The sequence below is a fragment of the Loxodonta africana genome, chromosome 9, assembly GCF_030014295.1.
Source record: "Loxodonta africana isolate mLoxAfr1 chromosome 9, mLoxAfr1.hap2, whole genome shotgun sequence".
Lineage (NCBI taxonomy): Eukaryota > Metazoa > Chordata > Mammalia > Proboscidea > Elephantidae > Loxodonta > Loxodonta africana.
Genome location: NC_087350.1, coordinates 100,599,586 through 100,626,026, shown reverse-complemented (window position 1 = coordinate 100,626,026; position 26,441 = coordinate 100,599,586).

Sequence of the window (26,441 nt, the reverse complement as noted above, 5' to 3'; positions counted from 1 at the left end):
ACTCTGACACACATGATGTTGCCATGAGTCAGAGTCGCCTCAACAGTACCTCTATGAGTGTTGTAGAGTGGATGAGTGAAAGGGATAAGTCGAAGATGAGGCCAGTGTTTTTGGCCTGAGCACCTGAGCAATTACTGGTTCCGTTGCCTCAGATAGGGAGTCTGGGGAAGGGGCAGGTTTGGGTGTGTGAAATTAAGAGATCATATTGGGTCATGTTGAATTTGAGATGTCTGTGAGTATCCAAGCAGGAAACCCTGGTAGCATAGTAGTTAAGTGCTATGGCTGCTAACCAAGAGATCAGCAGTTCAAATCCACCAGGTGCTCCTTAGAAACTTTATGGGGTGGTTCTATTCTGTCCATCCAATAGGGCCGCTATGAGTCAGAATCTACTCGATGGCAACGGGTTTGGTTTTCTTTTTTTTACTAGTATCCAAGGGAAGATTAAAGGAGGTGGTTGTATATTCAAGCCTGGAGTTCAGGGAGAGTACTAGGCTGAAGAGATAAATCTGGAAGTTATCTGCATATTGATGATGAGGATACTTAGTGTCAAATGCCTGGATGAGATGACTTAGGCAGAGAGTATAGAGAGAGCAGAGAGGGGATCAAGGACTCTGCTTTGAAGGGCATCAGCATTTGGAGGACAGAATGAGACAAAGGTCCCAGAGGCAATGACTGAGAAGGGTGATCAGTGAAGCAGTGAGGGTGTCAACAAACGGCTGCGAGAAGGCTCGGGAGGGAAATTAATTCTACCTGTAGGTGGAAGGAGTTGACTGTAAACTTTGAAGAGTTGAGACAATTGTAACCATTAAATGGTGGCAGGAGAGGTACAAGTTTGTCAGAAAATGAGGGTAGGAGAATCAGGGCAGAGACAGCAGCCGAAAGAGACAGTATGAGGAAAATGGTTGGGTCTGTTCAAGAAATGTCAAGATGTCCCCTCCTCCAAGTTAGCTGCCACATGAATGGCATGGAGAGGAATGGCAAGAGTTTGCCATTTGGAGCCAGTTCCTGAGTGAACTTGAATGACTGAAGGGATTGGATTCTCTTCTGAAGGGAGTCATGAGAGGATTTGACAGTGAATGTTGGCAAATTGCATCCCAGTCATCACACAAAGTAGAAACCATGGCATTTTCCAGAATACCTACCAGATACCCATGACATCCCTGAGCTAAACTGCCTTCCACACTATGGTGACTATGCCCCACCTCACCCCTGCCATTTAACTAGAACCAGCACAGGACATGCCTTTGTGGTTCCAACAAGTCTAAACTCTTGGAAAAATAGGAAAATATTTAAATTTCTGACCATATAGAATGAGTCACATTTCTCAGTGTGCACATATCCCTGCAACAAAACTGAGCTAAAACCTCTGAAACAATCTGGTGCATATGTCTGATGATTTATCTCATGAAACAAAGGCTAAAATACTGTGTGTTCTTTTCTTTCCCTCAAATATCCACATTGATTTTGTCATACATTAATCTTTTGCTATATTTGAAGACACAATGACTGTCAGTTCTGCAATAGCTTTGGCCAAAAGCAATAATATTTTGACTCATGTAAAGGACCATGCTGCAACCGTTGGGGGAAGGAGGCTTATGGAACAATGTCCCTGGGGAGCTGGACATCCATCAGAGGAGAGAGCACAGGAATCGTGGTGCCTGCGCCACGGGAAGTAAAAGCCCTATAAGAAGGGCCTTGGGGAGAGGTCACCACACCAGGGTGCCTGGGAAAAGTAAGGAAAAGAACCTAAAGGAATGGCCTTTGGAAAGGAGAAGTGAATGAGGGAAGTAATGATAGCAACACCATTTTCTGAGTGCTGACATTGGGCTGGACAGGAATGGTGTTAAGTGCTTTTCAGAGAATAGTGTTTTTAATCCCTAGAACAACACAATTTTTCCCTAAAGTTCCCCTGCAGGTCTGCCTGCCCCCAAAACCAAAATCATTTTTCCTCCAGCTTCCCACAAAAGAAGGAGTGGCTGGAGGGAGTGGACAACGGAATGCAAGGAAGGAACAAAGGACTGGAAAGGACCGTTGGGGCTGGAGGGCTTTGAACACAGTTAACTCATTAAACCACAAGACAGGATCACGGCCACCTCCACCCTAAATAGTCACACAGGGTAGGAGCTACAAATAAACCCCAGGCAGAACTTTAAGGAAGTGACAATGTGTTGAGTCAAAAAAAACATGGCAGTCCCTGACCCACATGGAGCCTTCGTGTGAATTAGAAACACACACAGCCCCTTCCTCAGGACTATTTGTATCAGTCAGAAAATCTTCAGGCAACTCAATTTTAGTTAGAATGAGACACGGTATTGCCATGTGCTAGACAATCATAGCAGTAAAATACACACCCACAACACCCATGATGTGAGTGGCACCTCTTAGATGTGCCACCTTCATGTAATGGAAAAGCTTTTGCGACCTAGTAAATTTTGCAAAAGTAAGAAATTTTAGCTGTAATCAGTTAAACCACTATCTTTGTTCTCCCTTCTTACCCTCCTTCCCACCTCCTCTCTTTTTGAGCAGTAGTAGAGTTACCAACTGCCATCGAATCACTCCCAACTCACAGCAACCCCATGCATGTCAGAGTAGAACTGTGCTCCACAGGGTTTTCAATGGCTAATTTTTCGAAAGTAGACCACAGGTCTTTCTTCTGAGGAGCCTCTGGCTGGACTCAAGCCTCCAAACTTTTGGTTAGCAGCCTAGTGGGTTAACCATTTGCACCACCCAGGGACTTCATTACTACAAGTTATAAAAGTAGATTGTTTTAATAGAGAATATCTTGTTTCTGGATGGAAGGTAGGTAGAATAAATGCAGTAGAATAGTTTAAAGCTTCAAATAATTAGTGTCTAGACTGGCAGTGATTTCAACAAAAACACCACTGGGATTCTAGAGTTCATCTGGAAGAATGGATAGGTGTTACTAATATTTTTTAAGTAACGGTGGAGTTTTGTTTTCGAATATCACAATTTATTCGAAAAGAGGAGCTTGTACAAGAGATGGAGGCCTAGTCGTACAGTGGTAAAGAACTCAGCTGCTAACCAAAAGGTTGGCAGTTTGAATCCACCAGCCGCTCCTTGGAAACCTACGGGGGCAGTTTTACTCTTTCCTGTAGGGTTGCTATGAGTAGGAATCGACTCAATGGCAATGAGTTTTGTTTTTGTTTTTTGGTACAAGAGATAATGAACAGATCAGAAGAATAGTCACCCCTTAAACAGACTTAGTACATAAAATATGTTAATTGATGATTAAAGAAGCATCACATACTAGCCCCACAAATAAACAAAGAAATGAAAGTTAAAATATAGTTCTACTGATTAGATTGTTAAAGATTAAAAAGATTGATAATACTCAATGTCGATAAAACTATGGGGAAACTAGCACCTGCAATGACTGGTGAGAAGGCAAAATGATACAACCTTTTTTAGTAAGGCCAATTTGTAAATATGTGTTAAATGTTTAAGCATGTGGTACAAACTGTCATCGTGCTAAGCTGCTAACCAAAAGGCCTGGCAATCTACTTCCAAAAAATCAGCCATTGAAAACCCTACGGAGCACAGCTCTACTCTGACACACATGGAGTCGCCAAGAGTTGGAATCGATTTTACAGCAATTGGTTGATTTCTGGTATCCTTAGACCTATCGGTTACTACTAAAAATTTACTCTAACAAAATAATTGGACAGGTGGACTAATATTTACATGCAAAACTGTTAATTGCTGATTGTTAATATTAACACAAAGAAAAAGGGAAACCCTCTAAATTTTATAAATGGAAGACTGATTAAATAGTTATGGAATTACAACTCACTTCTTTTTTAAAATGAGTTAAATCTCTATGTATCAACATGGAAGAAAATGTTATCAACATATGGTTAAGTAAAAATGAAATTGCAAGTTATAAGAAAGTACGTATGGTACAACGCTAGTATTATTTTTTCTTTAAGTTTATGCATAGAGAAAAACCTGGAAGAATAGATATTAAACTGTTAATAGCGAATATCATTGGAAATGTGGAGGTAATCGGGAGTGGCCTCCCTTCCTATTTTACCTGTTTGCCAATTATTTGTATTTTTTACACTAAGCAAATATTACTTTTATAATCAGAAAAAAATTAATATTTTTATATAAAAATCAACTTAATAATTTATGAAATCTTTGAGGTAATTTTTAAAGTTAATTTACATTAACTAAAATAAGTTCTAGTTGGATTAGAGTCAAGTATAAAGATAGTCTATAAAAACTAGAAACTAGTAAACACTGAATGATCTCTGGAGTGGAAAGAATGTTTTAAGCATAAAAGCAATGTAGAAAACTATATAAAAAATAATAACTGAATTTAAGTAGTTAACTTTTTTGAAACTATCTTCTATACATCAAAAATCATCATGAGTCTGATCTCTAAAATCTACATGATACTGCAAAAACTTAACTATAAAAAGACAAATAACCCAAATAAAAAATGGGTGAAGGATATGAACAGACACTTCACTAAAGAAGACGTTCAGGTAGCTAACAGATACATGAGGAAATGCTCATGATCATTAGCTATTAGAGAAATGCAAATCGAAACTACAATGAGATTCCATCTCATTCCAACAAGGCTGACATTAATCCAAAAAACACAAAATAATAAATGTTGGAGAGGTTGTAGAGAGACTGGAACACTTATATACTGCTGGTGGGAATGTATAATGGTACAACCACTTTGGAAATTGATTTGGCACTTCCTTAAAAAGCTAGAAATAGAACTGCCATATGATCCAGCAATCCCACTCTTTGGAATATATCCTAGAGAAATAAGAGCCTTTACATCAACAGTTATATGCACACCCATGTTCATTGCAGCACTGTTTACAATAGCAAAAAGATGGAAGCAACCAAGGTGCCCATCAATGGATGACTGGATAAATAAATTATGGTATATTCATACAATGGAATACTATGTATTGATAAAGATCAATGATGGATCCATGAAACATTTCATAACATGGAGGAATCTGGAAGGCATTACGCTGAGTGAAATTAGTTAGTTCCAAAAGGACAAATATTGTATGAAACCACTATTATAAGAACTCAAAATATAGTTAAAACAGAGAAGAAAGTATTCTTTGATGGTTACGAGCGTAGGGAGGACAGGAAGGAGAGGGGTTTTCAATAATTAGATAGTAGTTAAGAACTCTTTTAGGTAAAGGCAAAGACAACACACAATACAGGAGAGGTCAGCACAACTGGACTAAACCAAAAGCAAAGAAGTTTCCTGAATAAACTAAACTCTTCGAAGGCCAGCTTAGTGGGGGGGGGGGGAGGGCGCTGGGGGGGGTTTGGGGACCATGGTTTCAGGGGAGAATTGGCATAACAAAATCTATTAAGAAAACATTCTGCATTCCACTTTGGAGAGTAAGGCGTCTGGGATCTTAAACGCTAGCAAGTGGACATCTAAGCTGCATCAATTGGTCTCAACCCACCTGGAGCAAAGGAGAATGAAGAACACCAAGGCACAAGGTAATTATGAGCCCAAGAGACAGAAAGGCCATACAAACCAGAGACTACATCAGCCTGAGACCAAAAGAACTAGACGGTACCTGGCTACAACGAAGGACTGCCCTGACAGGGAACACAACAGAGAACCCCCTGAGGAAGCAGGAGAGCAGTGGGATGCAAACCCCAAATTCTCATAAGACCAGACTTAATGGTCTGACTGAGACTAGAAGGACCCCAGAGGTCATGGTCCCCAGACCTTCTGTTAGCTCAAGATAGGAACCATTCCCAAAGCCAACTCTTCAGACAGGGATTGGACTGGATTACGGGATGGAAAATGACATTGGTGAAGAGTGAGCTTCTTGGATCAAGTAGACTCATGAGACTGTGTGGGCAGCTCCTGTCTGGAGGGGAGATGAGAGGGCAGAGGGGGTCAGAAGCTGGCCAAAAGAACACAAAAACAGAGAGTGGAGGGAAGGAGTGTGCTGTCTCATTAGAGGGCAAGCAACTAGGAGTATATAGCAAGGTATATATAAATTTTTCTATGAGAGACTGACTTGATTTGTAAACTTTCACTTAAACCACAATAAGAATTTTTTTAAAAAATCATCATGAGTGAAAATGTACAAAATCATTTACTACTCTGGCAGATAATGGTTTCTACCGCTGACACATTAAGAGCTCATGGAAAATATTTAGAGAAACAATACAAACCCAAAGGATGAAATGGATGAAGAACACAAGCAAATTATAAAAGAAGAACTGGCTAATAAATATATTTTTTAAAAATTCTACCTCATCAGGGATTTACAAAAAGACGAAACACAGCAAAGAGACATCTTTTTGTTGTTTTCCCTACTATTTTATTGACAAAGATTTAAATATCATAAGACTCAGTATCAGAGCCTAGCATTCTCCATATACTGTGGTTGAGAATGCCAATCATTCTGATCTTTCTGGAGAGCAATGTGGGAATATATAACTCTTTTAAAATATTTACACATCTTGGTCTCAGTCAAGAACTCTATCCTAGGGAAATCGGTGAAAGATTTAGCAAAATTTCATGTAAAAGGTCTTCATCAAAGCTTGTTACGTAATAGCAAAGAAACAAATACAGCTTAAATGTCCAATAGGGAAACAGTTAAATAAATTACTAAACATATATACAATGGATTATTTTTTGTGCCCATCACCCACCCACCTGTCAGTTTGTTGTACTATAATGGCTTGCCTGCTAGGATAATGCTAGAAGCTATGACACCAGTGGAGCCCTGGTGGTACAGTGATTAAGAGTTCGGCTGCTAATCAAAAGGTCATAAGTTCAAATCTACCAACCACTCCTTACAAACTCTATGGGTCAGTTCCACTGTGTCCTATGGGGTAGCTATGACTCAGACTCAACTCAACACAATAGGTACACCACGAGTATTTCAAACACCAGCAGGGTCACCCATGATGGACAGGTTTCAGCAGAGCTTCCAGACTAAGACAGACTAGGAAGAAAGACCTGATGATCTACTTCCAAAAAAATCATTCAGTGAAAACCCTGTGGAGCACAATAGTCCAATCCCATTGTACACGGGGTCAACATGAGTCGGGGTCAACATGAGTCAAGATCAAACTCGATAGCAGGCAACAACAATGATAACATGGCTGTTTTTACAGTATAATGGCTGAGGTGGGTATTTGGGGCAAACACTATATGGCCACGATGACTAAATATTTACTAACTGGCCTTTAACAAAAAAGTTTGTCAACACCTGACTTAGATGATCGTGATTCATCACCTGGACCTTGGCACATTGCCATCCTGAAACAACTCAGGGTTCTGTTAACTGTGAACAAACAGACCAAACATTTGTCCTCATGAAGCTTATTCTCCTATTGGAGGCATGAGAGTGGAAATATAGACATAGACAATAAATAAGTCAATGTCACATTCCCAGTGCCTAGGACCGTGCCTAAGATGGTACCTACTTAGTGTCGTTGTTGTACACCATGGAGTTGATTCTAGCTCTAGCAACCCTGTATGACAGACTAGAACTGTCCATAGGATTTCCTAAGTTCTAATCTTTACTGGCCGCCACTCATCTGTCAGTTCATCATCGTACTGTGCTGCTGTGGTGTTAGAAGCTATGTCACTGGTGTTTCAAATACAAGCAGGGTCACCCATGGTGGACCGGTTTCAGTGGAGCTTCCAGACTAAGACAGACTAGGAAGAAGTACCCGGCAAATTTTCTGAAAAAACAGGCTGTTGAAAATCTTATGAATAGCAGCAGAACATTATCTGATATAGAGCCAGAGGATGAGCCCCTCAGGTTGAAAAGCACTCAAAATACAACTGAGGAAGAGCTGCCTCCTCAAATTAGAGTCAACCTTAATGATGTGGATGGACTAAAGCCTTCAGGTCCTTCATTTGCTGATATGGCATGACTCAAAATGAGAAGAAACAGCTGCAACCATCCATTAATAATCAGAACTTGGAACATAAAAAGTATGAATCAAGGAAAATTGGAAGTTATCATAAATGAAATGGAACACTTAAAGATTGATATCCTAGTCATTAGTGAGCTGAAATGAACTGGTATTGGCCATTTTGAATCGGCCAAGAAATTTGAAAGACAGCTACCTGGCCAAACAACTGGAAGAAAGCCATATTCCTGCCCGTTCCAAAGAAAGGTGATCCAATGGAATGCAGAAATTATCAAACAATATCATTAATATCACATGTAAGTAAAATTATGCTGAACATAATTCAAAAATGGTTGCAGCAGTACATTGACAAGGGACTGCCAGAAATTCAAACTGGATTCAGAAGAGGACATGTCAATGTCAGATGGCTCTTGGCTGAAAGCAGAGAATACCAGAAAGATGTTTACCTGTGTTTTATTGACTATGCAAAGGCATTAGTCTGTGGGGGTCATAACAAATTAAGGATAACATTGTGAAGAATGGGAATTCCTGAATGCTTAATTATGCTAATGTGGAACCTGTACATAGACCAAGAGGCAGTTGTTCCAATAGAATAAGGTGATATTGCGTGGTTTAAAATCAGGAAAGGTGAGTGTCAGGGTTGTATAATTTCACCATACTGACTTAATCTATATGCTGAGCAAATAATCTGAGAAACCAGACTATATGAAGAATGTTACATCAGGATTGGAGGAAGGCTCATTAACAACTTGTCATATGCAGATGACACTACCTTACTTGCTGAAAGTGAAGCACTTATTGATGAAGATCAAAGACTACAGCCTTCAGTATAGATTACACCTTAACATAAAGAAAACAAAAATCCTCGAAATTGGGCCAATAAGCAACATCAAGATAAATGGAGAAAACGTTGAAGTTGTCAAGGATTTCATTTTACTTGGATCCACAATGAACTTCCACGGAAGCAGCAGTCAAGAACTCAAACAAGGTATCATTGGGCGAATCAGCCGCAAAAGCCCTCTTTAAAGTATTAAAAAGCATAGAGGTCACTTTGAGGACTAAGGTGCACCTGACTCAAGCCATGGTATTTTCAATCGCCCCATATGCATGTGAAAGCTGGTCAATGAATAAGGGAGACAGGAAAATAATTGATATATTTGAATTATGGTGTTGGCAAAGAATATTGAATACACTATGAATGGCCAGAAGAATGAACAAATCTGTCTTGGAAAAAGTACAGCAAGAATGCTCCTTAGAAGCAAGGATGGCAAGGCTTTGTCTCAGTTACTTTGAACACGTTGTCAGGAGGGACCAGTCCCTGGAGAAGGACATCATGCTTAGCAAAGTGTAGGGTCAACAAAAAAGAGAAGACCCTCAATGAGATGGATTGACACAGTGGCTACAACAATGGGCTGAAACATAGCAACAATTGTGAGGATGATGTAGGACTACACAGTGTTTCCTTCTGTTGTACATAAGGTTGCTATGAGTTGGAATCAACTTGATACCACCTAATGATGAATCTTTACAGGAGCAGATCACCAGGTCTTTTGCCCCACAGAGCAGCTGGTGGATTCCAACCGCTGACCTTTCTGTTTGCAGCTGAGCGTTTAATCATTGAGCCACCAGGGTTCTTTACCTACTATGTAGATACTCAATAAATATTTGTTGAAAAAATGTAAAACAGTAAATAAACTAAGTATGTGTTTATTTCTGGACTCTGTTACATTGATAACCCTCTCTCTCTGTATATCTCTCATTTTCTGTGAAACTACCATATTGCTTAAATCATTATAGTTTTATGGTATGTTTTGATATTTCCTAAATCAAGGCATTTCATATTGGTCCTTTTTCAAAGTTGCCTTAACCAGTTTTAGTTTCCTAAGGCTACCAGCACAAAATGAATGACTTTAAAGAACAGAAATTGATTATCTCACAGTTCTGGAGGCTAGAAGTCTAACACAGGGTATTGGCAATGAGAGCTTTGAGAAAGAAACTCTTCCATGCCTCTCCGCTAGCTTCTAGTGGCTGCAGGCAATTCTTAATGTTCCTTTGCTGCTTGTAGATTTATCCTCACATGGTGTCTTCCCTCCTGTGTGACTTTCTCCCTTTTATAAGACCCTACTGAGAAGGGATTAGGACTAGGACCCATCTTTCTCTGGTGTGACTTAACAGACAACATCTTCAAAGAAATACCTTATTTCCCCAAGCAAGGTCACATTTACAGATACAGGGGTTAGGACTTTGACATATCTTTTTGGGGGACATGGTTCAATTAATCACACCTGCCTTTACACATCTCCTCTTCCTGATTAACTTTAAAATAAGTTTGTCAAATCCATTAAAAAAATCTCTGAAGTTATTTAACCAATCTTCTCTTGTTTGGTGCTTAGATTTTTCCAATTTTTTTCTAATATAAGTATAAACATCTGATTTTTACCTTACTACAAACTCAGAATTAGAATGCTGAGTCAAACGGATTTCACATTTTTAAGGCTATTGACCCATATTACCTAAGGGTCCACCAGAAAGCACCTTCAAAATAGGCAGGATGGAAAGGAAAGAGGTCCTGGATAAGCAAAGCATTATTGAAGAAAAAGAACAAAATAGGGTGCCTCAGCCTACCTGATCTCAGAACCGACTATACAACCACAGTAGCCAAAACAGCCTGGTACTGGTAAAATGACAGATACATGGATCAGTGGAACAGAAATGAGAGCTCAGATGTAAATCCATCCACCTATGGTCAGATGATCTTTGAAAAAGGACCAAAGTCCATTAAATGAGGAAAAGACAGTCTTTTTAACAAATGGTGCTGGCAAAACTGGATATCCGTCTGTAAAAAAAGAAACAGAACCCATACCTCACACCATACACAAAAACTAACCCCAAATGGATCAAAGACCTAAATGTAAAACAAAAATGATAAAGATCATGGAAAAAAAAATAAGGACAATGCTGGGGCCTTAATAAAAAAAAAGGGGAGGCCTTAATACATGGTATGAATTCAACACAAACCATAACTGACAATGCACAGACATCAGAAGAGAAACTAGAAAACTGGGAGCTCCTAAAAATTAAACATTATGCACATCAAAAGACTTCACCAAGAGAGTAAAAAAAGAACCTACAGACTGGGAAAAAGAATTTGGCTACAACATATCCCAAAATGGTCTAATTTCTAAAATCTATAGAACGCTTCAACACCTCAATAACACAAAGACAAATAAACTAATTAAAAAATGGGAAAAGGATATGAGCAGAGACTTCACCACAGAAAACATTCAGGCAGCTAACAGACACATAAGGAAATGCTCTCAATCATTAGCCATTAGAGAAATGCAAATCAAAACCACAGTGAGATCTCTCTCCCTGGCATTACTTGTACGAATCAAAAAAACAGAAAATAACAAATGTTGGAGAGGTTGTGGGGAGATTGGAACTCCTATGCACTGCTGGTAGGAATGTAAAATGTTACAATGATACGGCGCCTCCTTAAAAAGCTAAATAGAAATACCATATGATCCAGCAATCCCACTACTAGGAATATATCCTAGAGAAATAAGAGCCATAACAAGAATAGACATATGCACACCCATGTACCCCATTAAAAAAAAAAAAAAGAACCCATTGCTGTCAAGTTGATTCCGGCTCATAGCAACCCTATAGGACAGAGTAGAACTGCCCCATTGAGTTTCCAAGGACCGCCTGGTGGATTTGAACTGCCGACCCTTTGGTTAGCAGCCATAGCACTCAACCACTATGCCACCAGGGTTTCCATTGTGTTCATTGTGGTAGTATTCATAACAGCAAAAAGAAGGAAACAATCTAAGTGCACATCAACAGACAAATGGATGTGTCCAACATGAATGAATCTGGAGGGCATCGTGCTGAGTGAAATAAGTCAATCACAAAAGGACAAATATTATGTGAGACCACTATCATAAAAACTTAAGAAAAGGTTTACAGATACAAAAAAACAATCTCTGATGGTTACAAGGGAGGGAAGGGAGGTAGGGGAAATCACTAACTAGATGGTACCAACACCCATTGCCTTCGAGTCAATTCCGACTCATAGTGACCCTATAGGAAAGAGTAGAACTGCCCCATAGAGTTTCTGAGGAGCACTTGGAGGATTCAGACTGCCAACCCTTTGGTTAGCAGCGTAGCACTTAACCACTATGCCACCAGGGTTTCCAAGTAGATAGTAGACAAGTGTTAACTTTAGTGAAAGGAAAGATAACACACAATATAGAGGAAGTCAGCACAGTCTGACCAAAGCAAAGCCATAGAAGCTTCCTAGACACATGGAACACCTTTAAGGACCAAGTTACTGGGACTGAAGGCTGGGGACCAAGGTTGCGGGGAACATTTAGATTGGCTGGCATAACGTAGTTCGTAAAGAAAATGCTTTATAACCTACTTTGCTGAGTAGCATCTGGGGTCTTAAAAGCTTGTGAGTGGCCATTTAAAGTACATCTATTGAAGAACCAGATGGTGCCTGACTACCAGCAATGGCAGAGAACAGAGAATCTCTGATGGAGCGGGAGGAAAGTGGGGTGCAGACCTCAAATTCTAGTAAAAAGACCAGACTTAATGGTATGACTGAGACTGGAAGGACTCCAGAGTTCATGGCCCCCAAATTCTCTGTTAGTCCAAAACTGAAACCGTTCCTGAAACCAACTCTTCAGACAAAGATTAGACTGGAGTATAAAACATAAAATGATACTGGTGAGGAGTAAGCTTCTTAGCTCAAGTAGACTCATGAGACTATGTGGGCAGCTCCTGTCTGGGGGTGAGATGAGAAGGCAGACGGAGACAGGAGCTGGCTGAATGGACATGGGAAATACAGGATGGAGAGAAGGAGTGTGCTGTCACATTGTAGGGAGAGCAACTAGGGTCACATAACAACGCGTGTGTAAGTTTTTGTATGAGAAACTGACTTGAATTGTAAACTTTCACTTAAAGCACAATAAAAATAAATAAATAAAGTACATTTATTGGTCCCATCAGGTTTGGAGCAAAGGAGGATGAAGAAAACAAAGACAAGGCAAATATCAGTCCAAAGGACTGATGGACCACATGATCCACATCTTCCACTAGCCTGAGCCCAGAAGAACTAGATGGTGCCCAGCTACCACTACTGATCACTCTGACAAGGATAACAATATAGGATTCCAGACAGAGCTGGAGAAAAATGTAAAACAAAATTCACATTCACAAAAAAAGAGCAGGCTTACGGATCTGACAGAGACTGGAGGAACCCCCAAGGCTATGGCCCTCTGGACACACTGCTAACTCAGGCCCGAAGCCTCTCACGAAGTCCACCTTTCAGCCGAAGATTAGACAGGCCTATAAAACAAACAATACACCAAGAGGAACGTGCTTCTTAGTTCAATCAAGTATACGAGACCAAATGGGCAACACCTGCTCAAAATCAAAGACAAGAAGGCAGGAAGGGACAGGAAAACTGGATGAATGGACATGGGAAACCCAGGGTGTAAACGGAAAGGGGGAGAGTGACAACACCTTGCGGGGATTGCAACCAATGTCACAAAACAATGATGGTATAAATTTTTGAATGAGAAACTAATCTGTGGTGTAAACTTTCACCTAAATCTCATACATTCATGCACATACACACACAAAAACAGCCTGGAGCAACTTTGGGTAGCTGTTACGCGCTGCTGGTGGGAGCGTAAATGTACCATCTCAACTACAATGTGCTGAATGGGAGGGTCCTTCTCCCTACAATTATTTCATAGCTAAACATGATGAAATGAATTTCCTATTCTGTCTTATTCTCACACCCATATTTCTCTCTCTAGAGAAATCTCATGAGGTTAATCAGAAACTTCCTCTAAACAGAAGCCTTTAGCTAAGATGGAAAAATACTTTGGATGGGGGACAACGTGCTGTACACATTAACGATGAGAAGTTACCCAGAAAAGGATCCTACTTATTTTTGTTTCTTGTCTCAATGTTTTCAGACATTTGACCATGGAGTACGTGTGTGTGAGCGTGTGTATGCACGTGTGTATGTGTGCATGTGCATTAGTGTGTGTATGCATATGTGCATGTGTGTGTGTGTGTGTGTGAAACAAACATTGGTCAAGAGTTTATGGAATACATTGCAAGAAATACCTAAGGAGTTATTTTGATACTTTGATGCTTGTCATGAGAAGGCCGAACTCAGTCATCTGAGAGTTCTCTTAGCTCTAACATGCAGAATTGTCTAGCAACCTTCAGATTCTAGTTCCCACTTCCACAAGCCACAGTCTCCCATCCACTTTTACAGTATCTCTGTAACTTTGACCAATTATGAGGAGACTCTTTGCTCCCAGGCATCCTTCCAGCAAGATTCTGCAGCGTTAACCTTATGAAACAACTTTGCCACCCCAGGGTGCAACTATTTCTCCACTTCCATGTTGAAATTAACAGAAAGGACTGTCTCTCAAATATCAATGTCCCTTATTGACTATCTAAACTGTCGGGTCTATATTAAATGGCTACACCCCTTAAACCACACTGGTCCAGGGGAGTGTAATCTCTATTCAGAGTTGATAGTAAAAATATTTAACAGCCAATATGCATTGCGCTGAGTGATCAGAATGGAAGCCAGTCTCAGACAACAGTATAGTCATACTGGTCCATACAAGCTGACTACGAGCCCTGCTTCCATTCACACTTCTGGGCCACAGGGAAAGGCTCCCTTCATTCCTCTCTTTTTAAGGCTGAATATGACACCTCGAACTAAGAAATTAAGATGCTTCCGAGTTCATTAAAAAGAAAAGCCATCCTTCCAGAGATTTTGCTACCTGGAAATTTCCTGTTGTCACTTTCTGAAAAGGTCTTTAGAAAAGTTATCAAAGCAGGACATGCAGTCTCCTCTGCCTCAGATAGCTGGAGGCTCGACAAAGGAGAAAATGCACACACCATTGAGGGAACCGTACTATGTGGAGCAGGAAACAGGAGGCCTGGATTTTCATTGTAGCTTACCTCTTATGACCCAGGATATAAGTTGTTTTTTCCCATTGTCCTCAGTCCTCTTGTGTGAAATGAAGAGGTAAGACAGGAAATGCTCCCAGCCAGGATGCCCAGCCCAGGGAGCCTCCTCCCATCCTAGGACGTTCCTGAGAATCATCCATTGTAAGGGCTTTGTCTTAGTCATCTAGTGCTGCCATAACAGAAATACCACAAGTGGATGGCTTTAAGAAAGAGAAATTTATTTTCTCACACTCTAGTAGGTTACAAGTCCAAATTTGGGGTGTTGGCTCCAGGGGAAGGCTTTCTCTCTCTGTCAGCTCTGGAGGCTCCTTATCCTCGAAACTTCCCCTGGTCAAGGAGCTTCTCAAGCGCAGGGACCCCATGTCCAAAGGATGCACTTTGCTCCTGGTGCTGCTTTCTTGGTGGCGTGAGGTCCCCAACTCTCTGCTTGCTTCCCTTTCCTTTTAAGAGATAAAAGGTGGTACAGGCCACATCCCAAGGAAACTCCCTTTACCTTGGATCAGGGAGGGGATCTGAGCAAGGGCGGTGTTACAATCCCACCCTAATCCTCTTAACATAAAATTACAATCACAAAATGGAGGACAACCACACAATACTGGGAATCATGGCTTAACCAAGTTGATACACACATTTTTGGGGGTACATAACTCAATCCATGACAGGCTTTGATGGGGTCTGAACAGGCTGCTATGGAAACATGTAATAGGGGCACCAAACTCCAATCAAAAGGGTCAGAGAAGGCCTTGGGAAGGATGTGACACTTAAGCCAATGTCTGCAGGCAGCCAGGTGAGGCTAGGCAAGGGGACGAGAAAGTTCTAAGCACAGGAAAGAGCCTGTCCAAGCCTACAGGAGAGCAATGAAGAGCATGAGAGAGTCAAGGAACTTACAGAAGGTCAGTGTGACACAAACACAGAGTACAAGGCATAGAGATGAGAACAGGTCACTTACCCCTTCTGCAAACACTGTTGAAGAGTTTTACACTTTATCCTAAGTGGGACACATTGAAATGTTGTTAAGCAGGGGAGTGACAATGTAAGATTTGCTTTAAAAAAAAAAGTCAGTCTGATAACACCAACATGGTCAGAGAAGTCAAATTAGGACTGGGAAAGAGGACCCAAGAGGGCCCGACTCAGGACTCAGCCATTCTGGCCAAGGGCTTCCCTTCCCTTTCCCCTTACCCATTTGAGGATACATGCCTAGACAGTGTCTTTTAGCTGCTTAAGACCATCCCTCAATGTGGTTCAGCCTTTCTCAACTGGTCCTTCCAGATTTTCCATCATCCTTTGGATAGTCTGCTGTGGAAAGATGGAATGGAAAGATGCCTGGAGGGGAGGAGAGGACAGGCAATCAACATTTACTGCATGGAGTTACTGTGAGCCAGGTGCTAGGATTAAGTCCTTTGTTGTCTTCATTATGTTGGGATCCATAGGGTTTCATTGGCTAATTTTCAGAAGTAATTACCAGGTCTTTCTTCCTAGTCTGTCTTAGTCTGGAAGCCCCGCTGAAAGCTGTCTACCATGGATGATCCTACTGACATTTGAAATACTAGTGGAATAGCTTCCAGCATCATAGCAACACACTAGCCACCAAAGTACGACAAACAGACAGGTGGACTCAAAAATACTGATGATCATGAAGGTGGCTCAGGACTGGGCAACTTTTCGTTCTGTTATACATAAGGTTACCATGAGTCAGAGCCTACTTGATGGCAACTGACAATGCCAGTGACAACAACAACAATACCTTCATTTCATTCAATCCTCTCGGTCACTCAGTGAGTATCTCTTATCCCCTTCTGCAGGTGTAGACTAAAGGTGACAAAGCTGGTCACCTTTAAAGCTGCCCTTAATTTTAAGCCATGCTCTTGTCACTCCTCCAAGCAGCCAACCACCAGACAGCCTCTCCTCACGTGTTTACTAGAAGGACCAGTCAGTGCCCTCTATCATTGGAGCATGGGAGCAAGGGCAGGCTCTTTGTTACAGCAACAACCACCGCCACAGCCAGCCTTCACTGGAGTTCATTGTGTGCTAGCCCCGCATTATAGAGAAATGGGCCCTGTTAGTGTCCCTATTTTAAAAACCAGGAACCTGAAACACAGGGATGAATATGCAATTAGTAAGTGGCAGAGCTGGGAGTGGAACCCACGCAGTCCTAATTCAAGCCCACCCACTCTTAACCTCTGCAGCCTGGGCTTTGAGGGAACAGGAGTGCGAGGCCTGTGGCCTCTTTTCACCTGGTGAGCCTCAGGTTACAGCTAAGAATTTGTTTTGCATAAAAGCCCTTAGGCTTCTTGCCTATTTTCTGTAAGTTTCCTAGTTTTTGGACCTCACTCGTTTGGTATAGCTAGAACCCTTGTACCTTTCATTATCCTTCATGATGTTACCAACATCCTTGGTTCCAGTAGTTCCAGGTGGAGGGTATTATGCAGGACACTTTATATTTTCTAATGCACAATGTTATTGCTGCTGGTTTGTATTATTTACGTATGTCAGAGCAACAGCGTATAGGCGAGCAAAGAAGTGATCCATCAAGATGTTTCCTCAACAATCCCTTTTTGATGCTGGGTCATTTACTTGATGCACTTGGACAGCTGGGTGACAAAGCTTGCAGAGGCCAGGAGACCGAGCCCAGAACAAGCCTTTGTGTCCACATGGGGGGCTGAGCAGTGACAGCCATCTCCAGGTATATTCTGCCCGGAGAGAGTCAGTGGCATCAGGAGGAGCTGGGTGAGCTGTCGCAGTGGGGGACTCGTCAGTCCCCTCCTCTCCTCCTGGAGGCCCACAGTTGAACCTGGGGCCACCCCTTCCCGGGACAGCCTGGTGTTAATTATGATGCAATCCCCCAGCCATTGCAGCCTCAGCAACAATTTCAGGAGTCAGGGTCCATGTGCAAGGCCATTAACACTAAACATGTTTTAATCCATAATTGTGTGAGATTTAGTTAATTTAGGGGCTTTATTTATAGTTCGATCGGAATTGTAATGTATTTTCGGGACTCCTCACTGGAATCTGTCAATTTTTACTGCGTCTTTTAATTGTGTTCTTCTAGGCCAGGTGCAAGCAGTTTTCGAAAGCAGGCTGATCAGAGAAGGCCTCAGTTATGGGATGGAGGAGGGTAAGCGGCCTCACACTGACATGACCGTGTGGCACCATGAGGGCAGGAATGCTGAAGTGGGGTCGTTAGTCCTTGAGAGCAACAGCTCACCGACTGGAATCACGACCCCCAACAGCCCAGTCCTCTCCTCATGCTCCCTCAGACTTCATGTGCCAGCAACCAGCTTCCAAAGGTCTCCCCACTCACACCGTTCCGTCCCTTTGTTCATTCCTTGGTTCATTTAACAAACATTTGCTGAGCACCTACTGTGTACCAGGGGGGCAGTGGTGGTTCAATGGTAGAATTCTCACCTCCCATGCGAGAGACCTGGGTTTGATTCCCTTTCAACGCACCTCAATCACACCTGCCTGTCAGTAGACACTTGTGTGTTGCTACGATGCTGAACAGGTTTCTGTGGAGATTCCATACTAAGACGAATTAGAAAGAAAGGACTAGGAAGAAAGGCCTTCCAAAAATAAAAAATCAACCAATGAAAACTCCGTGGATTACAACGGTTTGATCATGGGGACAACTCAGGACCAGGCAGCGTTTTGTTCTGTTGTACATGGGGTCACCATGAGTTGGAGGCTGATCTGACAGCAGCTCACAACAAGAGCAACAACATTGTATCTCAGGCCAAGTACTCATTATAAAACTGCAAAAACAATCTGCTGACCCAGCCTTTAAAGAGCTCACAATATCATAAAATACCAGTTGCCATCAAGTTGATTCCTGCTCATGTTGACCCCAAGTGTGTCAGAGTAGAAGTATGCTCCACAGGGTTTTCGATGGCTGATTTTTCAAGAGTAGATTGCCAACCCTTTCTTCCAAGGTGCCTTTGGGTAAACTCAAACCTCCAACCTTTTGGTTAGCAGTTGAGAGCATTAACCGTTTACGTCATGAATAAACCAAAAACCAAACCCGTTGCCACTGAGTCCATTCCAACTCATGACAACTCTACAGGGCAGAATAGAACTGCCCCATAAGGTTTCCAAGGAGTGGCTGGTAGATTTGAACTGCCAGCCTTTTGGTTAGCAGCCATAGCTCTTAAGCACTGTGCCACCAGGGCTCCTTCAGCACAAATACAAAGTGATAATTCCTAGAATTTTCTGAGCATCGAGCTCGTGCCACACACTGAGTCTCACACTAGAGACACAAAGAGGAGCAAGCCCTCAGCCTGTGGATTCAGGAGATTTGGTCAAAAATAATGTATTCAGAAGTAATTTGAATGATTATAATTTATCTGGGAACAACATGGAGGAAAGCAAATTGGTCAACATGGCAACTTGGTCAAAAACCTAGAAGTTTCTCTTAGTATCTGAACTTAATAGTCTCTAATAGTGAGGGATACTTTCTTTAGTTCAACATGAGTATTTCTTAGCCTTGTTTCTTCTTGAGTGTTGGTAATTTTCGAGCACTCTGGGTGTATGTTTGCAACCCTTAAATGTATTAATGTCTTAATGCATCTTTAAATGTTTTTGTCTGTTTTTCCAAATTATTTTCTTCCAAATTGTGTCCTGCCACAAGCTATGAGTGTTGGAAAACAGCACCAGAAATCAAAGTCCTGGAAAATGGAGGAATGAAATGATGTTCTGCTAGCTGGGAGCACACACCAGGGAAACCCTAATCCAAACACAGCCAGAGGAGAATGCAACCCAAAGCTATGCAGAAACTAAGGCACTCAGTGATGTCATGGGCCTTGTCTGAACGGGTCACTCAGATATCCCTGGAACCTAGAACAATGTCTGGTGCTACAAGTTATCAATAAATATTGAATGAATAAATAATGAGTGAATATGAAATAGAAAACACCTAGGGACAATGCTTTACTGATTTAAAAAAAAAAAAAGTGTTTTGGTTAGGAAACAAAGAAGTAGCAATCCATATTTTTGGAACTGTATGTTTGCATGCCAGACATTGTGCTAGTTACAAATCAGTTAAAAAAAAAAAAACTAAACCCATTGCCATCAAGTGGATTCCGACTCAGCAACCCTATAAATTGGTAAATCCTCACAACTGTATGAGATGAAGTATTACATTCCCACCTTACAGGTGAAGACACTGGGGCTCAGCAGGCTTAAATAACTTGCTCAGAATAATGAATTAGTAGAGGTAGGGGCCCTCGTGGCTCAGTGGTTAAATGTTCAGCAGCTCACCACAAGGTTGGCATTTGAATCCACCAGCCACTCCTTGGAAACGCTATGGGGCAGTTCTACTCTGTCCTATGGTGTTGCTATGAGTTGGAACCGACTCAGCAGCAATTGGTTTTAGAGGTAGGATAAAGAAAGATTAAAGATACCCTTGGTGAAAAACGTCCTTGTTCTTGCTGGTTTGCAGGTGACAAGGTACAGCATGTGCTAATTAAGGGACATGTAAGAACCATCAACCATTACTCCAGGAGGAATTTAAGAAATTGTAAATGTGTATTTATTAAAAATGCTTTGCTTTGATAGGTTTATAGAAGAATAGCTTCAGGGTTGAAGGAGATATGCCCAGTAAAATTGACACAGGAAAGAGCTCTGTGATTCGGCAATTTCGGACCATCATGGGGGTTCTTTTGTAAACCTTCAGACATCTTTAAGCATTTTTGCCTGTTTTTCCAAATTAAGTCTATTTCTGTTCCTCCTTCTCCTAAGGCCCAAACCAAAAAACCAAACCCACTGCCGTCGAGTCGATTCCGACTCATAGCGACCCTATAGGACAGAGTAGAACTGCCCCATAGAGTTTCCAAGGAGCACCTGGAGGATTTGAACTGCCGACCTCTTGGTTAGCAGCCATAGCACTTCACCACTATGCCACCGGGGTAGGAGCCACTGTTAATTAGAAGGGACCAGTGCTGCAGAATAAAAAAAAAAGCACTGGCAAATCATCGGAAGTGCTTAATGGTTGGCGTACACAAATTGAGGGTGAGAGAGACGTGGACTCTGATAGAAAGATGGCCAGAGCCTCAACATGAGTCACACCCGAGGCCACAGCAAGGGATCTTCCCATGGCACCCCAGGGCACCACAAGACAGTCTACCTGAGAGAGTTCCTGCACCCAATGAGGCACCGAGGTGCTGAAAGAAAATATCAGTCCTTGGAGATATATGAAGAAATACACTACCTGTTTGGAAAAAACTGGAGAAGAAAGGAAAATTCAATACAATTCACCAAGCAATTGTTGAAGACTTACTATGTTCCTAGAGCTAAATAATATGGAGGATTAGAAAACAACAACCCTTAATAAAATTAAGGTTCCTCTCCTCTGCCTGGCTATCAAGAACAGTAACCAGCGATCAGCGTGGAGGACTGTCCAGATCTGTGTTGTTCTCACCACCCAATAACCAAAAAAACCCAAACCCATTGCTGTCGAGTCAATTCCAGCTCATAACTACCCAATAGGAGGGCCAATTATTAGGTTCATCTTCAATGCTTTCCCATAGTGGGGAATTTCATATTGAAGGAATCCGTTATGGGCCCTACCACAGGCTGTTTTACAACTTTCTGTCATCTTCCACTAACAGATGAGTGGATAAGCAAAATGTGGTATGTCCATACAAGGGAATATTATTCTGCCATGAAGAGAAAGAAGTCCTGATAACATGCTACAACATGGGTGGACATTGAAAACATTACACTGAGTGAAATAATCCAGTCACAAAAGGACAAATACTATATGATACCACTTATATGAACCTAGGCAAATGTATAGAGACCAGAGCTTATTAGTGGTTACCAGGGATGGGATAAAGAGGGAAAGATGGGATCTTAGCTTAGGGAACACTGAATTTCTGTTAAAGATGGTGGAATAACCTGGAAATGGGTAGTGCTGCGAGTTCCACAACATGGTGAACATAACCAATGTCACTGAATTTTACATGTAAAAAATGATGAATTGGCAGATGTTTTGTTACATGTATTTTTTAACACAATAAAGCAATTTAAAAAATATTGTCTCAAAAATAAGAGTCAAAACAGGTGATTCACCAACAATTACACCTGAAAGTGGGGTGCAGTTGTGACAAACTTACAACCAGATGTTGTATCTGTGGCAAAACTCTAAATCTATGTCTCCTAGGAGGTCAAAGGTCATGTTCTGTGCACACATACAATATACTTGCTTTTCCCACAGTCTGAATTTTTCTGATGTGAGGAAAGACAATGTAGCTGGGTTATCTTTGCATGGGGGGTACTCCTTTTTCCAGGTTTACGTTTTCAGCAAGGAGCCTTGATGGCACAATGGTTAAGCACTTGGCTGCTAACTGAAAGGTTGGCCGTTTGAACCCACCCAACGGCTCTGTGGGCGAAAAGACCTGGTGATCAGTACTTGTAAATATTACAGCCTTGGAAACCCTATACAGCAAGCCTACTCTTTCCCATCTGGTTTCTATGAGTTGGAATACGGGGCACACAACAGCAGCAACAGCAACACGTTGTTGCCATGCCTGTTTTGGTGGATTCTAATGGCCTCCAGGAGTCCTTGGGTGGTGCAAATGGTCAAGCTGTTGACTACTAACCCAGAGGCACTTCGGAAGAAAGGCCCAGTGATGTACTGCTGAAGGGTCACAGCCTTGAAAATCCTGTGGAGCACAGTTCTACTCTGACACGCACAGGGTTGCCATGAGTCCGAATCAACTCAAGGGCAACTGGATTGTTTTTTTAATGGCCTCCAGAAGCTCTGACCTTGCACTGCTCTTTTTACATTTTTTTTTGTTTACCTTAAACTTTTTTTATTTCTCTTAATTATAGAAGTACTACATGAATATATTCTCATGTTAAAAATCTTCAAATGAGGTAAGTGTTGCTTCCAGATCCCTACCCAGCACTTCCCCTACCCAGGGGAAATGTACATACATATTCAAATATGTAATTATATTTTGTGGTTTTTTTTTTCCCCCATAAAAAATGTAGATACTGCTCTTCACCTTTCTTTTTAAACTTAGCTACAGGATCTTAGAGATCTTTCCGTATCGGTACCTACAAATCTGCCACAATCTTTGGAAATGGTACATACCACATTCTATAAAAAAAAAAAAAAACATTCTATAGTATAGATGAATTGTGTTTCATTTAACCACCTCCCTAATGATGGAAATTTAGGTTGTCCCTGATTTTTCAGTATTAGAAAAATGCCAAGTTCTGCTCTTTAGTCCTTTTTAGTGGCCACGTAGAATGCTGTGTGTCTTAGTTATCTAGTGCTGCTGTAACAGAAATACCACAAGTGGATGGCTTTAACAAACAGAACTTTCTTTAGACAGTCAGTAAATTACAGCTTCCATAATGGAAAAACAAACAAACAGAAGTTTACTGTCTCACAATTTAGGAGGCTAGAAGTCCAAATTCAGGGTGCCAGCTCCAGGGGAAGGCTTTCTCTCTCTGTTGGTTCTGAGGGAAGGTCCTTGTCATCAATCTTCCCCTGGTCTAGGAGCTTCTCAGCCCAGGGAGACTGGGTCCAAAGGACACACGCTCCTGGCTCTTCTTGGTTGGTGGTAATGAGGTCCCCTATCTTTCTGCTCACTTCTCTCTTTAATATTGCAAAAGAGATTGACTCAAGATACGACTTAATTTTGTAGAATGAGTCCCACCTCATTAACATAACTGCCTCTCATCCTGCCTTGTTAACATCATATAGGCAGGATTTACAACACGTAGGAAAATCACATCAGATGACAAAATGGTGGACATTCACACAATACTGGGAATCATGGTCTAGCCAAGTTGACACACATTTTAGGGGGACATAACTTAACCCATAACACTGTATTACTGCTGAAAATTCTCCTGCCCATCTATGCCAATGGCTTATAGACATCCTTTGGGCCTCAACACTATTTTTTTATTACCCTGTTTTTCCATTTTTTTATGAGTGGAGGGAGGGTACCTGGTGTATATTGTTTAGTCACTAATGCATTTAGGTGCATGTAAGTTCCTTGAGGAAGGGACCACTTCTCAGAACTGTAGCCAAGATGGTAGCTGGGTTATTGTGTCTTTTGAAAATGGTGTGACCCCATCAGATGACGTAGTTGCCCAGCTCTACCTTCTAATCTCTCAGGAAGCTTGTATTTATCCAGGGACCTCTGACTCCAGCCCCTACTTACACCGTATCAGTTCTTTTTATGGATTATCTCACCATTTCAAGGGCCCTCTGTCTTTTTCCCACTGTGCTGTCCACACTGGAACTCTTGGTAAATCCATTTTTATAATATCTTGAGTCTTAGCACTGTTTGGTAGCGGGCATCCTTACCCACAATTGACACTGGGAATTTCTCACTAGCCAACTACCTCCCAATCAGTTGCTCAACACCTTCTCACACCCCTACTTTTTCCTCTCCTTTTAACTTCTTATGCAGAGTAATTTATCCACTGCCTTATTTTCTGTAGGGTTGGTGGCCCCTGCACCCTCTTTCCATAGAAAAGGCTTTGGAAATTGTTTCCCTAAGTAAACACTTTCCTATGCTTAAGAGGAACTCAGAGGCCAGTGATTAAGATAACACTTTTCCACACTGAACACAGACAGCTATATCCGCCTATGTGGCCCAAGGTGGTACATAGCTGAAAGTCACTGTTATGGATTGAATTCTGTCCCCCCAAAAATATACTAAAGTCCTAATCCAGGATGCCTTTGTATATGACCTTGTTTGATGAAATAACATCTTTCTTTGAAAGTATTATCAATTAAGGCATACCAGAGTAGGGTGGGTTCTAGTCTTAATCACTTCTAAGTGGTGTCTTATAAAAGCAGAGAATAGACAGGGAGTCACACACAGGCCAAGGAACACCAAGCAACATGCTAGACTGCCAGAAACTGAAAGATATAAAGAAGGATCTTTCCTTAGAGCTGACAGGGAAAGACAGCATAGCGTTGCAATGAGTTGAATTCAGAGTTCTAGCCTCCAGATCTGTGAGGCAATGCATTCTGTCCTTTAAAGCCACCTACTTTGTGGTATTTTGTTATAGCTGTCCTAGAAAACTAAGACAGTCACATTGTATTTACTCAAATGATATCTGTAAATTGACTAGATAGTGGACAAAGACAAGATTGATGGATTGATTGTGGAGTGGGGGAAAGGAAGTATGTAGAATTACACAGATATAACCCATCCTGGAAAAAAAAAAAAAAAGATTAAAAACACCATTTTAGATGACTTCTTAGGCTTCTCTTTGCCTAAGGTAGTAAGAGGCTGGATCCAAAAATTATCTCCGTGCCTTGTTTTAGTCAACACCTGGCACCGCCACCAAGTGCTGCTCAGCCTTTTCTTAAAAGCCTGGAAGGTAAATTCTATTTGGAATTTGTTGGTTGACCTGCTTTTTAACTAAGGATTCTTCTCAGCCTGTGATCCGAGTCCTAACAACTGGAACGTGTCATGAGCAGATGTGAATAAAGATGTGGAGCCTTAAAACTTCGGGGAAAGCCAGGAAATCGTGCTGAACTTACTTTTCTGAAGAGAGAAAAGATACTTCTGTAGCAAACAGCCACAGCTATTTTATTTTGATTATATAACTAGAAAAATAATGGGTTTCTTATTGTGGTGTAGTGGTTCAGTGCTACGGCTGCTAACCAAAGGGTCGGCAGTTCGAATCCTCCAGGCGCTCCTTGGAAACTCTATGAGGCAGTTCTACTCTGTCCTATAGGGTCGCTATGAGTCGGAATCAACTTGATGCCGCTGGGTTTGGTTTTTGGTTTGGGTTTTATTGTCATTAACTGTTTTGAAATAAAATACATACCTAATTTTTAAAAATAAAACCACCTAAAAACAAATTCGATGCCTCTATGTATGTATATTTTTTACAGCTTCTGATTTTCTAAACCTGTCTTGAGTGTTTTTCAAAAACCATCCTCTCCCAGTGGAAGACTTCCCTGATCAATTTTAACATTCAGTGATTTTTTTTTTTTTAAGTAAAATTGATATAAATAATCTCTCTAGCATACACAGAACAGTTTGTGAAGAATGTGCTGATCTGGCCCCAAAGGTTCTACCCAAGCACACTCTGTACTCTTGTAGTGCTGTGAGGACATTAGGACAGCCCTTGGGAGAGCTTGGGTAAGTGAGATCTTGAAGATAGGTGGTGAGTCTTTTAAAATTATATATTTGGATGAATTTTCAATATGAAAATGAATTTTTTAAAGTCAATGTTCCAATATGGACATACGTCATTATTTTGTTGTTTGTCAAACACTTAAACCCCTTTCTTTGCTTGGGAATTCTCCATCATACACATCTTGGTGAGAGCATGTATTAGTCAGGTTAAGCTAAGTTACGCTGTGGTAACAAATGACCCCCAAATCTTAGTGGGTTTACAAAAGTTGGATTCTTGCTAATGCTGTATGTCCATCATGAGTTGACTGTGGCTCTGCTCCACGTCATCGTCATTCTACGAGCCAGGCTGATGCAGCAGTCCAAACTAGAACATGGCTGTTCTTGAGGCAGAGGGGAAATGCATGG